At 42.0% G+C, this 13,439-nt stretch overlaps 1 long non-coding RNA gene across 5 annotated transcripts in view; it reads left to right on the top strand.

The window, feature by feature from the left end:
* The window catches only part of LOC123746816 (uncharacterized), a 42,687-nt gene that overhangs the window by 25,924 nt on the left and 3,324 nt on the right, over positions 1–13,439 (top strand). The window lies entirely within an intron of this gene.

Raw genomic sequence — 13,439 nt, 5'->3', positions numbered from 1 at the left:
AACTATACAACAAATTGAGTTATTTTTGTATGCTAAATGTGAGCTTTCTTTGATGTCTTGTCAAGGTGGTGTCTTGTGTTCCATATTTACTCTTGCAAACTGCTGTGTGTATTTTAATGTTGTATTTCTTGGGAAGCTTGATTGCAGAGTATTTAGATTTAGCAGTTGTTATAAGGCACAACCAGCAACAATAATGACTTGTCAAGCTGACCGCCATCTTGCATATGTATCTAGATGTGTGTGTAAAATACACATTCACTCGGGGTTGAATGATGTGATGCCACACAGATTATCAGTAGTTTACCATGACTGTGTCTGTAAAGTCGTCATTCTCCTTTTGCCGGTGTGTTGCGAGGTGAGTAAATCTCTAGCTGATCAACGATCACATGAAGATTGATTATTGTGGCATTGTTTGAATATAGCACTTAGAGAATTGCCGGCCTCGTCCACTCACATCTTGACTCATTCATACAGCTTGCAGGGCTGATCGTTTGGTCCTTACAATAGTTTGTCTTGTAGAAATTGTTCAACGGCCGCATGGGGTAACTAGTATATCATGCACGACGGTAGAGTGATTGTCTTGCTTCTGCAGGTCGGCGTTCAATCCCCGACTGGCCAAGTGGTTGGTTGGGCACCATTTCTTTTCCCCCTGTCCCATCCAAAATCTTTATCCCTTCCCACTGCTATATGGTCGTAATGGCTGGGTGCTTTCTCCTGATAGTTCCCTTCCCTTTGTCACCTTTCTGTATATTTAACTATATCATTAACTTAGACACTGTACGATTCTCACTTCTCACAGGCCTTTTGCACCTGGATGTATCCTGGTGGTATCTCTGTAACTTTGCCTAAGGACTTGGATAATGTGTTTCTGTTAGTGGCCAGTAAGAAAACCATGTTTCTTATGGCTGGAAGTGTTTGTCTGGAAGTGCTTGGCCCAGTCATGGAAGTAGGCAGGCTTTATCCAGCTCCAGCCTTTGTCTATGAGATTAGGCATTCGGTGATGATCTCTTTGGCAGCATCTAGAACATATTGGCATGTCTTGGGCTCATCCGTGGTCACGTGATGTCATGTCACTGGTCCTTCGAGTCGACTATTACAGGTGACTTGAGCTCTAATCTCCCGTGTAATGGCTGGAGAGAAATTTACCAGCAAGCACCACCCAAGATGACTAGTACTCACCTAGTTATGTTTGTGGGGGTTTAGCTCTGGCTCTTTGGTCCCGCCTCTCAAATGTCAATCAACTGGAGTACAGATTCCTGAGCCTACTGGGCTTTGTCATATCTACATTTGAAACTGTGTATGGAGTCTGCCTCCACCACATCACTGCCTAATGCATTGCATCTGTTAACTACTCTGACACTAAAAAAGTTATTTCTAACGTCCCTGTGGCTCATTTGGGTACTCAGTCTCGACCCGTGTCCCCCTGGTTTGCATACCACCCCATGTTAAACAGTTTATCTACCCTGTCAATCTACCTGCTAGGGAGCCGGTCGGCTGAGCGGACAGCACGCTGGACTTGTGATCCTGTGGTCCCGGGTTCGATCCCGGGCGCCGGCGAGAAACAATGGGCAGAGTTTCTTTCACCCTATGCCCCTGTTACCTAGCAGTAAAATAGGTACCTGGGTGTTAGTCAGCTGTCACGGGCTGCTTCCTGGGGTGGAGGCCTGGTCGAGGACTGGGCCGCGGGACACTAAAAGCCCCGAAATCATCTCAAGATAACCTCAAGATCTCAAGATAACCAAGTGTCATGGTTTTTAGAATGTTTTATAGGTTTCTTATGTTGTCTTGTGTTCTCTTGTGAGTGTCTATAATCATCCCATCATTCTTTATTACATGCTACTGTACATGTGGCTACTGAGCTGTTGTAAGTGTTTGAGAGATCTTGTTTCCTTGTAAGTGTACCAGATCTTGGGGGCTATTTCATCATGTGTCTTGTTATCTTACAAGTCAATGTATATATGATTTATGCATTAAGGTTAAGAATCTTCATCCGAGCCTCAAATTCTTTCCAACTAATATCAGTTAAATTTGAAATTCCCCATTATTAATATTAAATGAAATGTCGTCTATCCACTTGCTGCATCCGTTTTTGAGTATTGATTTTTTGTATATTTTCAGTTTAGATTCCACATGCGGTCTTGTACAGTCTGTGGTGTTTTCTTCCCATGAACTTTTAATATACGTAGCGATGCTCTTTATTCATTTTGCCTTCACTATTTGACTATCGCGTGAGTTAAGTTCTTTTTTCCATGATCTTAGTCAATAGTTTCCAAATCGTGATTAGTAGAAACCTAATATTGTGAAGAGATTTTTTATACCAACAATGCCTAGAGCTGCTCATGACACACTTGGTTACAGAGATGGCTTTGTGCTACACAATCTTGGTTACACAACATGCACGGGAATACATGGAAAATCTGTAAACGTGCATGAGGTTTGGAAGCACAAACAGGAGAGGCAAGCAGTGAAAATGTGTGTGTACACATGATGTATAGAGTGCAACGTTAGCTTGTGTGTCGTTGACTGCTTCATTGAATATCACACACTGTATTTTATGCATTACATCACACACACTTACATAATATGGTGTTAGAGTGAAAATTGAACGAATAATATTGTGAAAATAAATATTTGTAGTGGACACATTAGTGACACGTGTATCATAATTATGTGGAATATTTTGCACATTCTACACGTCATGGGGTTGTCATATATTAAGATTGTCATGTACTGGATGTTCTGTGGGGAGCCTTTGAAAGGGTTCCCAATTTTCCGTCATTTCATTCATAAACAAAACTAGTACACACTTTTAGTTGGGCCAGCATTACTGATCATCAGCTCTTGGGCCCCTACCTTGCCGAGAGGTGATCGTACAATACATAAACTCTCGACTCTCCTACTTTACATCATAACTTTTGATCCAATCTCGTTCCCACGGACATCATAAGGATTTCTTTCCCCCCTTAGGTATTAGGACTAAGATGTTTTGGTGCGTGGAATTTTGCTCTCTCTGGTTTCATATGAATCTGTTGATGGACAGTGACCAATTGCATTGGGTGTGACTCTAGTGAGTCAAGGTGAAGTGAGGAACCCAACCCAGAGATGAGGAGGTACTTCACTTGTACAATACTTATGATCACCTTGTTAGTAGGGAAAAAGATGACTACAACCAACCTTCCCCCCACCCTTTATCAGGGCAACATTTGCAAAATTGCATGTACACTAGAAATATTGTGTGGAGCATTGGATTGTTGTAAATAACATGCATTAGGCTTAAGATGAGTGGGTTGAGTGGAAGAAAGTCACGTGGGTAGATGGCAAAGGGTCAGTGGGGTCAACATTCGTGGTGTCCGGGGCCCGATTGAACGTAAAAGCCTTATGGTAATATTGTAAAGAGTACTTTTGTTATCCCAATGCATTCTGGACAAAGTACTGGAAGATGATGTGCTTTGTTATATTTCGTGCGGAGATATTTACTATTTTTTGTGAGTTGCAAAGATCTAGTCTTACTTTTCGGGAAAGTGTCAGAGGCCTCACTCTTGACGAGATAAATAACAAGATGTACGAGGGTGGTGGTGGTGGTGTTTTAGAATCAGCTACTCGGAACTAAATGTCCACGTAGCACGGACTATGGTGAGCCCATAATTGAGTTAGGTTATGCACAATACCCTTGTTACTGTGATATGTGTCAAAGTTTTAAATGAAGGTTGGGTTTGCTTCTTTTTGCACTTGTTTAATCTTTTGTTTTAATAACGTGATCTTGTTGGTGCATATAGATGCACAATGTTTAGTCGTGTGTCCCATTATTCCACTGCATTTTTAACCATTGTAGTCGCTGTGGATTTTGGTTTTAATGCAGCTCTTGTTGGTGGAATGTTGAGTTTGATGTTCAGGCCTTCAGTTGCTTCACATTCCAGTAGGTAATGCAATAGCGGCATTAATACATCTGTTCCACAGATATGACACGTTACATATTGGGTTTATTATGTCCCAGCAGCACTTGCAGTCAACTTTGAGTCTGTGTGGCTACTGCAATGTCTCTGGATAGGTTTTCCCAGGCTTGAACAAGGATTACCCAGTGGTTTTCGTGCCACATCCTAGTGGGTCTTCCACTACTTTGGCTGTGTGGCTGCTTTCGATACATGGGAGTATTTCCTCCTTGATTTGCTTCTTAATCTGTGAGAAGCTTTGAGGTATTTTTACCTGTACAGCAGTTAAAGAAGTGGCACTTTTTGCTAGCGAGTCTAACTTTTCATTACCATCTATGCCAATGTGACTTGGTATCCAATTTAGGGTGATTGACAGTCCTAGATTATGCGCTTGTTTTCCTGTATGTAAAATTTCGGTAACGAGTTTCATATTATCTCCATGCTGCCTAGATAATAATGCTTGGAGCGAAATATTTAGAGGCGGTATGAATGATGACATGTTGTTGTAAATTAATCTCAAATGCATAATTTATAGCCTATTTCAGGGCACATAATTCTATTTGCAATGTTGTGCACCCACTGTTCATGTTCCAGTAAGTTTCATGGTTGTTGCTGTAAACTGCTGCCCCGGTGGAATCTTTGTTGATCAACTGATCCATCTGTGACGATGTCAGTGGTCGTCAGTCGTGAGATATTTTTCATTTGTTGTTCTATGATTGCTTTGATCCTCTGCGAGTCACATGCTGATTTTCTAGCTGGTAATCCATCAATGATTATCTTTAGTCTCGGCAGCCTTCTCTGTTGGAGCAATCGAAAGTATGATATGGCCTGTCTTGTCCTTTGTTTCTATTGGTCCCTGTCAAGTCCAGTTTCTCTAGAATCTTGACTAGATTATCCGTCCATGTACTCGTTCTATTTTGAAGGTTTTTGTGAAGCGATCTGTGTATCCTATATTTGATTGACAGTCTGGTTGTGGTTCCAACAAGTTTTGCTGTTATTGTGGCTATTCTTTGTTTCAATATTTTTTCTAAGGCTGGCAAGCTCGTTTCCATTCTTAGAATTTTCTCGCTGTGTCCAATTAGGTGGTCCCAGCATTGTTCTGAGGGCATCATTTTGTGACACGGAGTTTTTCCCATTGATTATCACTAAGAAATGTGATAGCAGGAGGAGCATAGTCAATGAGTGACCTAACTGGTTGAACGTATTACATTGTGACTACTGGTAGAGTTGCTCCATCTCTAAGACTTGTCACGGAGCACAAAATTAAGTTACTGGCTTTGCAACGTTGCCGAAGATAATCAATTTCCTGAGTGAATTTCAACTGGCTGTCTATTATGACTCCAAGGTGTTGAAAAGACGTGACCCACTCAATTTCGTGTCCTTGTTTTGCGAGTTTGATGTCATTTTAATGGTCATTGCTTTGGTTTCATTGCTGTTTATTTTCAGTGGTATGCGTTCCGCTTCCCTGATGATGTCTAGGCATTTTTGTGCATGATTCCTGGCCTTTGCATGATGCCTTTGGTATTGAATGACGACAAATTCGCGTGCATAGTTAAGCAGTTTAGCTTTTGGTAACTTAATCTTCATGAATTGTTCCATGAGATAGCAGGGAGGAATACTAAGCCCCTTCCTCTTTAATTGAGTCCCATTTCCCCAGCCTCTTTGAGGAGGATATATTTCTTTGAAAAAGGAGTATAGCTTGTCTGTTGAGTAGACTTTGGCAAAGGCGTGTTGGTTGATTTCCTTAGCCACCAGGCAACACACAGTATAGCTGGATTATTAGCTATCTCGAAGGCGTTTTCAAGGTGCAGAAAAATAAGGATTCCGATTTGTCATTGAGTTGATGTAGGAGGGAGGAAAGGCAGTCTGTGGTTTCCACACGTTTTGTGAAAATAAACAGTTTTCGGTAAAGTGGTTTGGCTTTGCATTCAGTTCGACTAAATGCCATTCTTTCCACAGTTTTGGCCAGACAGGTTGTTAATAAGATAGAGCTTGGATTTCCTGGGTCTTTGCAAATATAGTTCCCATTCCCAAGTCATTCCCAAGTTAGTTTCCATTCTACCAAGAGAGTGGTCGAGTTCTTGTCACCCAAACTTTGTTGATGAGATTCAAGAAGGCTTCTTCACCTCTTTCCTCTATCTTAGCAGCATGTTGTATGTGATTTTGTCCTCGCCTGGAGCTGTGTTTTTAGTTTTCTTTGTAGCTCTTTTGAATTCATTCAGATGAAAAGGTTGATCTACTTCAAGAAAGGTTAAAACATCGTCCATTTGTTTCCATGTTTCATTCTTTGTTGGTACGTCAGAGTTGCTTGAGTGGAACTGGCTCTTGAAGCAAATAAATTTGCTAGTCATTCTGCTTCTTGCTCTCGATGTTCATGATAGGATGGAGCAGGCGGCGATTTTCCTTTGGCCCTGTTGATCTGCCTCCAGATGTCGCCCAAGAATGTATGCTGATTTAGCTTGGCACACCATTCGAGCCATTTTTCGTCATTGATTTTTGCTGTTTCTTCATGCACATGATCTTGGACAGCTCTAAGAATCCCTAGAATAGCTTCGGTTCTGTCTCATCTGAAATTCTTTCATGCACAATTTAGTCTTGTATACTTGTTTCATGTTATCACAGTAATACCACTGGTGCTTATGTTTTTAGGTAATTGTTTTCTTGTGGATGGCATTATTTGCTGCTCTATGTATTGCACTGACAATCTTTTTCCATTTCTTCGGTGTCATCACGAGAAGTGTAGTTTTGGTGCGAAGTTTCGAGAGATTCCTAAAATTTCTTCCATTCTGCTTTGATAAAATCCCATCCTTGCTCGGGAGTTGGAGGTGTGGGAGGTAGTGCTACATTACTAACTGCTGTTTTTGTAGCAAAGTGGTCACTAGTCAGTACATGGTCAACTGACCAATGACACAACTCATAAATAATGGTGGAGACAAACGCATGGTCTAGATTCCTCCTCCAATGTTGGTTGATTCCGTCGAGTTAAGCAGACTGACTTCAGGCACTTTATCCCAAAGGGGTTCAATATGTCTTCCATTGGCTTGGATTCTTGGTGAGTCAAGTAGCAAATAACTAAGTGTTTAAGTCACCCGAGATGATAGTAGGTTTGGTGACTGCTATTTCAAAGATTGCAGAGAGCTATATCGTGTTCTCTATGGCTTCTGTATACGTTGAAGATGGACAACATTGAGTTCCTCATTGTGAGATTAACACTCATAATTTCGACGTCTTCACCACCGTTAGGCATGTGTGTGATTGTCGTGGCATTGATACAATTTCTTACTAGTATTAAAGTGCCTCTGGTACCACCTTGTGCAATTGGGGAGTGTTAACCTTGATATTCAGGAATACTGATATTAGATTCAGTCCTAGTAAGTGTTTTTTGGAGTAAAACAATGTCAATGTTGTTCTTGAGAAGCACTGCTCTGAGTGTTTGAACTTTTTTAATCTGCGGATATTTCATTGTATAATCTTGAGATTGTCCATTATTGTGTTAGAGTTGAATCCATCGAGTCCATTGTGGTTTGTGCTAATTGTATTGTGTTTGTATTTGTATTGTGCTAATTTCCCTGATGGTTTGTGTCTTCTTTGCTGGAGTGGAGACTGTCATTGGGAGCTGAAACAAATAGGTTTCGCTTACTTTTTCGAGTTTTACTTCCTTGACGTTTTGAGGTAGGGCTTGTAGAAGTGTGGTAGAAATACGTTTAGAATTGTGTTTTTGTTACAGCTTAACATTTCCTCCATCGACTGTAGGTTGCTTTGTTCCAGTGCTTGGAATGCTTTGTCGAGCATCGCGCTGAAGATCTCTGTTAGGGAGGCAATGAGCATTGGAACAGTGATAACTTGATACGCCTTTGGCTGCCTTTGTTTTTATCTTGGTAGATGGTTGGGTGGTGGTGTCTGCTATATCCAACTACTGGGCCATTTGATGAAGTGTGTCGTCATTTGTGCTTGGGATGTGTATTGCAGGCAATAGCAGATGTGTTACATTTGATAACCTGATCTGTTGTGTTGTTGCCTTGTGGGGTAGTGGTTTGTTTTCTCTAGTTAATCGAGGTCGTGTTCTTGTTTAGACTGGAAGAAATTCAACTAAATATTAGCTACAGTCTAGAGTATGGACTCGTTGAGGAGTGTTCTGTTGGGTTTTAAATGAGGGTTTGGTCTTGGAGTTGTCGCTTTGGGTTGCTGGGTACATCTCAATGCATGGATTCTTTTTGACTCTTTTGGACATCGTTTCTTGCAGGCGTGATATTTGTCGCCGCAGTTTGAACATTTAGCGTTTGTTGGTTTGCCTTGTTTGTGCATATTTTTGCATTTGTCATTGTTGTGTAGCTCACTGCATACTCCACATTGTTCCAGGCCTCTTCAGGCATCTTTATGGTGTGAGAAGTGCTGTAACATCTGTAACAGAGCATGGCCTGTGGGTTGTATAGTCTTAGCCTGAATTGTCCATAAATTCCTACAGTCAACGTTTTGATGTGAGGTTCTTGTATTGTTACAAGCAACAGTCTTGTTTCTACATTGACATGCCTAAACCTTTCTGCTGTTGTGACATTGGGACATTCTAAGAGCCTGTTTGCATCGACTTGAACCAGGGAAATGTTGCACTGTCATCTCGGTGGCTTGTTCCTCTGGTTTCACTTCAACTAGGTCTTCCATATTCCCGAGGTTTGCAAATGTATGTTGGTTAGCTGTGGATATGCTCTGTATGTGCCACTTATGTCAGGTTTGGCTCTGAGATCTGAACGTGGGTGATCTTTTTCTAGTACGTCAATGTAAGCATAAGTGGGAGCATGTAGTGGCTTGTTGGTTTTGAAGATGTTCCTTGGCATTGGTTTGGGGGCTGCTCTTGGGTTCTGGCTGGCTTCTAAATCAAATTTTTCGCATGTTTCTTCGGTTCTCTTTCGTTTCTTTGCCTTTTGTTTCATACAATTCTCGACAACGGCTCATTGTGAGTGGGGTTATCCTCTGGTTCATTATTTGTCATCTTCAGCCAGTTGCCTTGCTCTAGCCACGAGATTACTGTGTCCATCTGATTACAATAATTCCAGATGGGTGGTCGGGAGAGTCAGTTCCTGGGGGGAGGGGGAAGGGAGGGACACGGTGTCACCTGCTGACTTTGGAGTAATGTGATCTACGATGATGCACGAGAGTGCTAAACGCTCTTCTTTTCCACGTGAGACCACCTCACGTGTGGACTCTGTGGCACTTACAACCTCACCGTGCTCCGCTTCCGCCTGTTGCCTTCGGCTCCACTAATACAGCTAATAATTTTCTGCCAATGTCATCATCACATTCTCCCTCCTCCTCACAGTGGCTGGACGGTGTAGCTTCATGCAGGTCTGCATTGAATCCCAGACTAAGTGGTTGGGCACTATTCCTTCCCCTCCTTCCCATCCCTAATGTTTATCCTCATCCCTTCCAAGCGCTATATAGTAATAGCTTGGCTATTACGACTACCCTCAGCTCTGTTAGTCGTCTCTTCTTGCAAGAGGTAACCTACATGTGTTGCCTATTGCAATTAAAGATAACTAACTCAGCTCAGGATGGAATTATCAGGGAAAATAGCCAAGCCATTACTATATAGCACTTGGAAGGGATCAGGATAAACATTTGGGATGGGAAGGAGGGGAAGGAATAGTGCCCAAACACTTAGTCTGTGATTGAATGCAGACCTGCATGAAGCTACACCGTCCAGCCACTGTGAGGAGGAGGGAGAATGTGATGATGACACTGGCAGAAAATTATTAGCTGTATTAGTGGAGCCGAAGGCAACAGGCGGAAGCGGAGCACGGTGAGGTTGTAAGTGCCACAGAGTCCACACGTGAGGTGGTCTCACGTGGAAAAGATGCACGTCTAGCACTCTCGTGCATGATCGTAGATCACATTACTCCAAAGTCAGCAGAAGCGACACCGTGTCCCTCCCTTCCCCCTCCCCCCAGGAACTGATTCTCCTGACCACCCATCTGAAATTATTGTAATGAGAAGGACACAGTAATCTCGTGGCTAGAGCAAGGCAACTGGCTGAAGATGACACGAATAATGAACCAGAGGATAACCCCACTCACAATGAGCCGTCTTGGAGAATTGTATGAAACAAAAGGCAAAGAAACGAAAAAGTACCTAAGAAACGGCCGAAAAATTTGATTTAGAAGCCAGCCAGAACCCAAGAGCAGCCCCCAAACCAATGCCAAGGAACATCTTCAAAACTAAGAAGGCACTACATGCTCCCACTTATGCTTACATTGACGTACTAGAAAAAGATCACCCACGTTCAGATCTCAGAGCCAAACCTGACATAAGTGGCACATACAGAGCATATCCACAGCTAACCAACATACATTTGCAAACCTCGGGAATATGGAAGACCTAGTTGAAGTGAAACCAGAGGAACAAGCCACCGAGATGACAGTGCAACATTTCCCTGGTTCAAGTCGATGCAAACAGGCTCTTAGAATGTCCCAATGTCACAACAGCAGAAAGGTTTAGGCATGTCAATGTAGAAACAAGACTGTTGCTTGTAACAATACAAGAACCTCACATCAAAACGTTGACTGTAGGAATTTATGGACAATTCAGGCTAAGACTATACAACCCACAGGCCATGCTCTGTTACAGCACTTCGCACACCATAAAGATGCCTGAAGAGGCCTGGAACAATGTGGAGTATGCAGTGAGCTACACAACAATGACAAATGCAAAAATATGCACAAACACGGCAAACCAACAAACGCTAATGTTCAAACTGCGGCGACAAATATCACGCCTGCAAGAAACGATGTCCAAAAGAGTCAAAAAGAATCCATGCATTGAGATGTACCCAGCAACCCAAAGCGACAACTCCAAGACAAAACCCAACAGAACACTCCTCAACGAGTCCATACTCTAGACTGTAGCTAATATTTAGTTGAATTTCTTCGTCTAAACAAGAACACGACCTCGATTAACTAGAGAAAACAAACCACTACCCCACAAGGCAACAACACAACAGATCAGGTTATCAAAAGTAACACATCTGCTATTGCCTGCAATACACATTACAAGCACAAATGACGACACACATCATCAAATGGCCCAGTAGTTGGATATAGCAGACACCACCACCCAACCATCTACCAAGATAAAAACAAAGGCAGCCAAAGGCGTATCAAGTTATCACTGTTCCAATGCTCATTGCCTCCCTAACAGAGATCTTCAGCGAGATGCTCGACAAAGCATTCCAAGCACTGGAACACAGCAACCCACAGTCGATGGAGGAAATGTTAAGATGTAAAAAAAACACATTTCTAAACTTATTTCTACCACACGTCTACAAGCCCTACCTCAAAACGTCAAGGAAGTCAAACTCGAAAAAGTAAGCGAAACCTATTTGTTTCAGCTCCCAATGACAGTCTCCACTCCAGCAAACAAGACACAAACCATCAGGGAAATTAGCACAATACAAACCACAATGGACTCGATGGATTCAACTCTAACAGAATAATGGACAATCTCAAGATTATACAATGAAATATCCGCAGATTAAAAAAGTTCAAACACTCAGAGCAGTGCTTCTCGAGAACAACATTGACATTGTTTTACTTCAAAAAACACTTACTAGGACTGAATCTAATATCAGTATTCCTGAATATCAAGGTTAACACTCCCCAATTGCACAAGGTGGTACCAGAGGCACTTTAATACTAGTAAAAAATTGTATCAATGCCACGACAATCACAGACATGCCTAACGGTGGTGAGGACGTCGAAATTATGTGTTAATCTCACAATGAGGAACTCAATGTTGTCCATCTTCAACGTATACAGGAGCCATAGAGAACACGATATAGCTCTCTGCAATCTTTGAAATAGCAGTCACCACACCTATCATCTCGGGTGACTTAAACACTCATAGTTATTTGCTACTTGACTCGCCAAGAATCGAAGCCAATGGAAGACATTGAACACCTTTGGGATAAATTGCCTGAAGTCAGTCTGCTTAACTCGACGGAACCAACCCACATTGGTGGAGGAATGTAGACCATGCGTTTGTCTCCACCAGTATTTATGAGTTGTGTCATTGGTCAGTTGACCATGTACTGACTAGTGACCACTTTGCTACAAAAACAGCAGTTAGTAATATAGCACTACCTCCCAGACCTCCAACTCCCGAGCAAGGATGGGATTTTATCAAAGCAGAATGGAAGAAATTTTAGGAATGTCACGAAACTAAGCACCAAAACTACACTTCTCGTGATGACACCGAAGAAATGGAAAAAGATTGTCAGTGCAATACATAGAGCAGCAAATAATGCCATCCACAAGAAAACAATTACCTAAAAACATAAGCACCAGTGGTATTACTGTGATAACATGAAACAACTATACAAGACTAAATTGTGCATGAAAGAATTTCAGATGAGACAGAACCGAAGCTATTTTAGGGATTCTTAGAGCTGTCCAAGATCATGTGCATGAAGAAACAGCAAAAATCAATGACGAAAAATGGCTCGAATGGTGTGCCGAGCTAAATCAGCATACATTCTTGGGCGACATCTGGAGGCAGATCAACAGGGCCAAAGGAAAATCGCCGCCTGCTCCATCCTATCATGAACATCGAGAGCAAGAAGCAGAATGACTAGCAAATTTATTTGCTTCAAGAGCCAGTTCCACTCAAGCAACTCTGACGTACCAACAAAGAATGAAACATGGAAACAAATGGACGATGTTTTAACCTTACTTGAAGTAGACCAACCTTTTCATCTGAATGAATTCAAAAGAGCTGCAAAGAAAACTAAAAACACACCTCCAGGCGAGGACAAAATCACATACAACATGCTGCTAAGATAAAGGAAAGAGGTGAAGAAGCCTTCTTGAATCTCATCAACAAAGTTTGGGTGACAAGAACTCGACCACTCTCTTGGTAGAATGGAAACTAACTTGGGAATGGGAACTATATTTGCAAAGACCCAGGAAATCCAAGCTCTATCTTATTAACAACCTGTCTGGCCAAAACTGTGCAAAGAATGGCATTTAGTCGAATTGAATGCAAACCACTTTACCGAAATATGTTTATTTTCACAAAACGTGTGGATACCACAGACTGCCTTTCCTCCCTCCTACATCAACTCAATGACAAATCGGAATCCTTATTTGTCTTCACCTTGAAAACGCTTTTGAGATAGCTAATAATCCTGCTATACTGTGTGCTGCCTGGTGGCTAAGGAAATCAACCAACACGCCTTTGCCAAAGTCTACTCAAGAGAGAAGCTATAGTCCTTTTTCAAACAAATATATCCTCAAAGGGGCTGGAAAATGGGACTCAATTGAAGAGGAAGGGGCTTAGTATTCCTCCCTGCTATCTCATGGAACAATTCATGAAGATTACGTTACCAAAAGCTAAACTGCTTAACTATGCAGGCGATTTTGTGGTCATTCAATACCAAAGGCATCAAGCAAAGGCCAGGAATCAGCCACAAAAATGCCTAGACATCATCAGAGAAGAGGAACGCATACCACTGAAAATAAACAG

Source organism: Procambarus clarkii, chromosome 93 (assembly GCF_040958095.1).
Source record: "Procambarus clarkii isolate CNS0578487 chromosome 93, FALCON_Pclarkii_2.0, whole genome shotgun sequence".
NCBI classification, from domain to species: Eukaryota; Metazoa; Arthropoda; class Malacostraca; order Decapoda; family Cambaridae; genus Procambarus; species Procambarus clarkii.
This window is presented reverse-complemented; position numbering and strand designations above follow the sequence as displayed.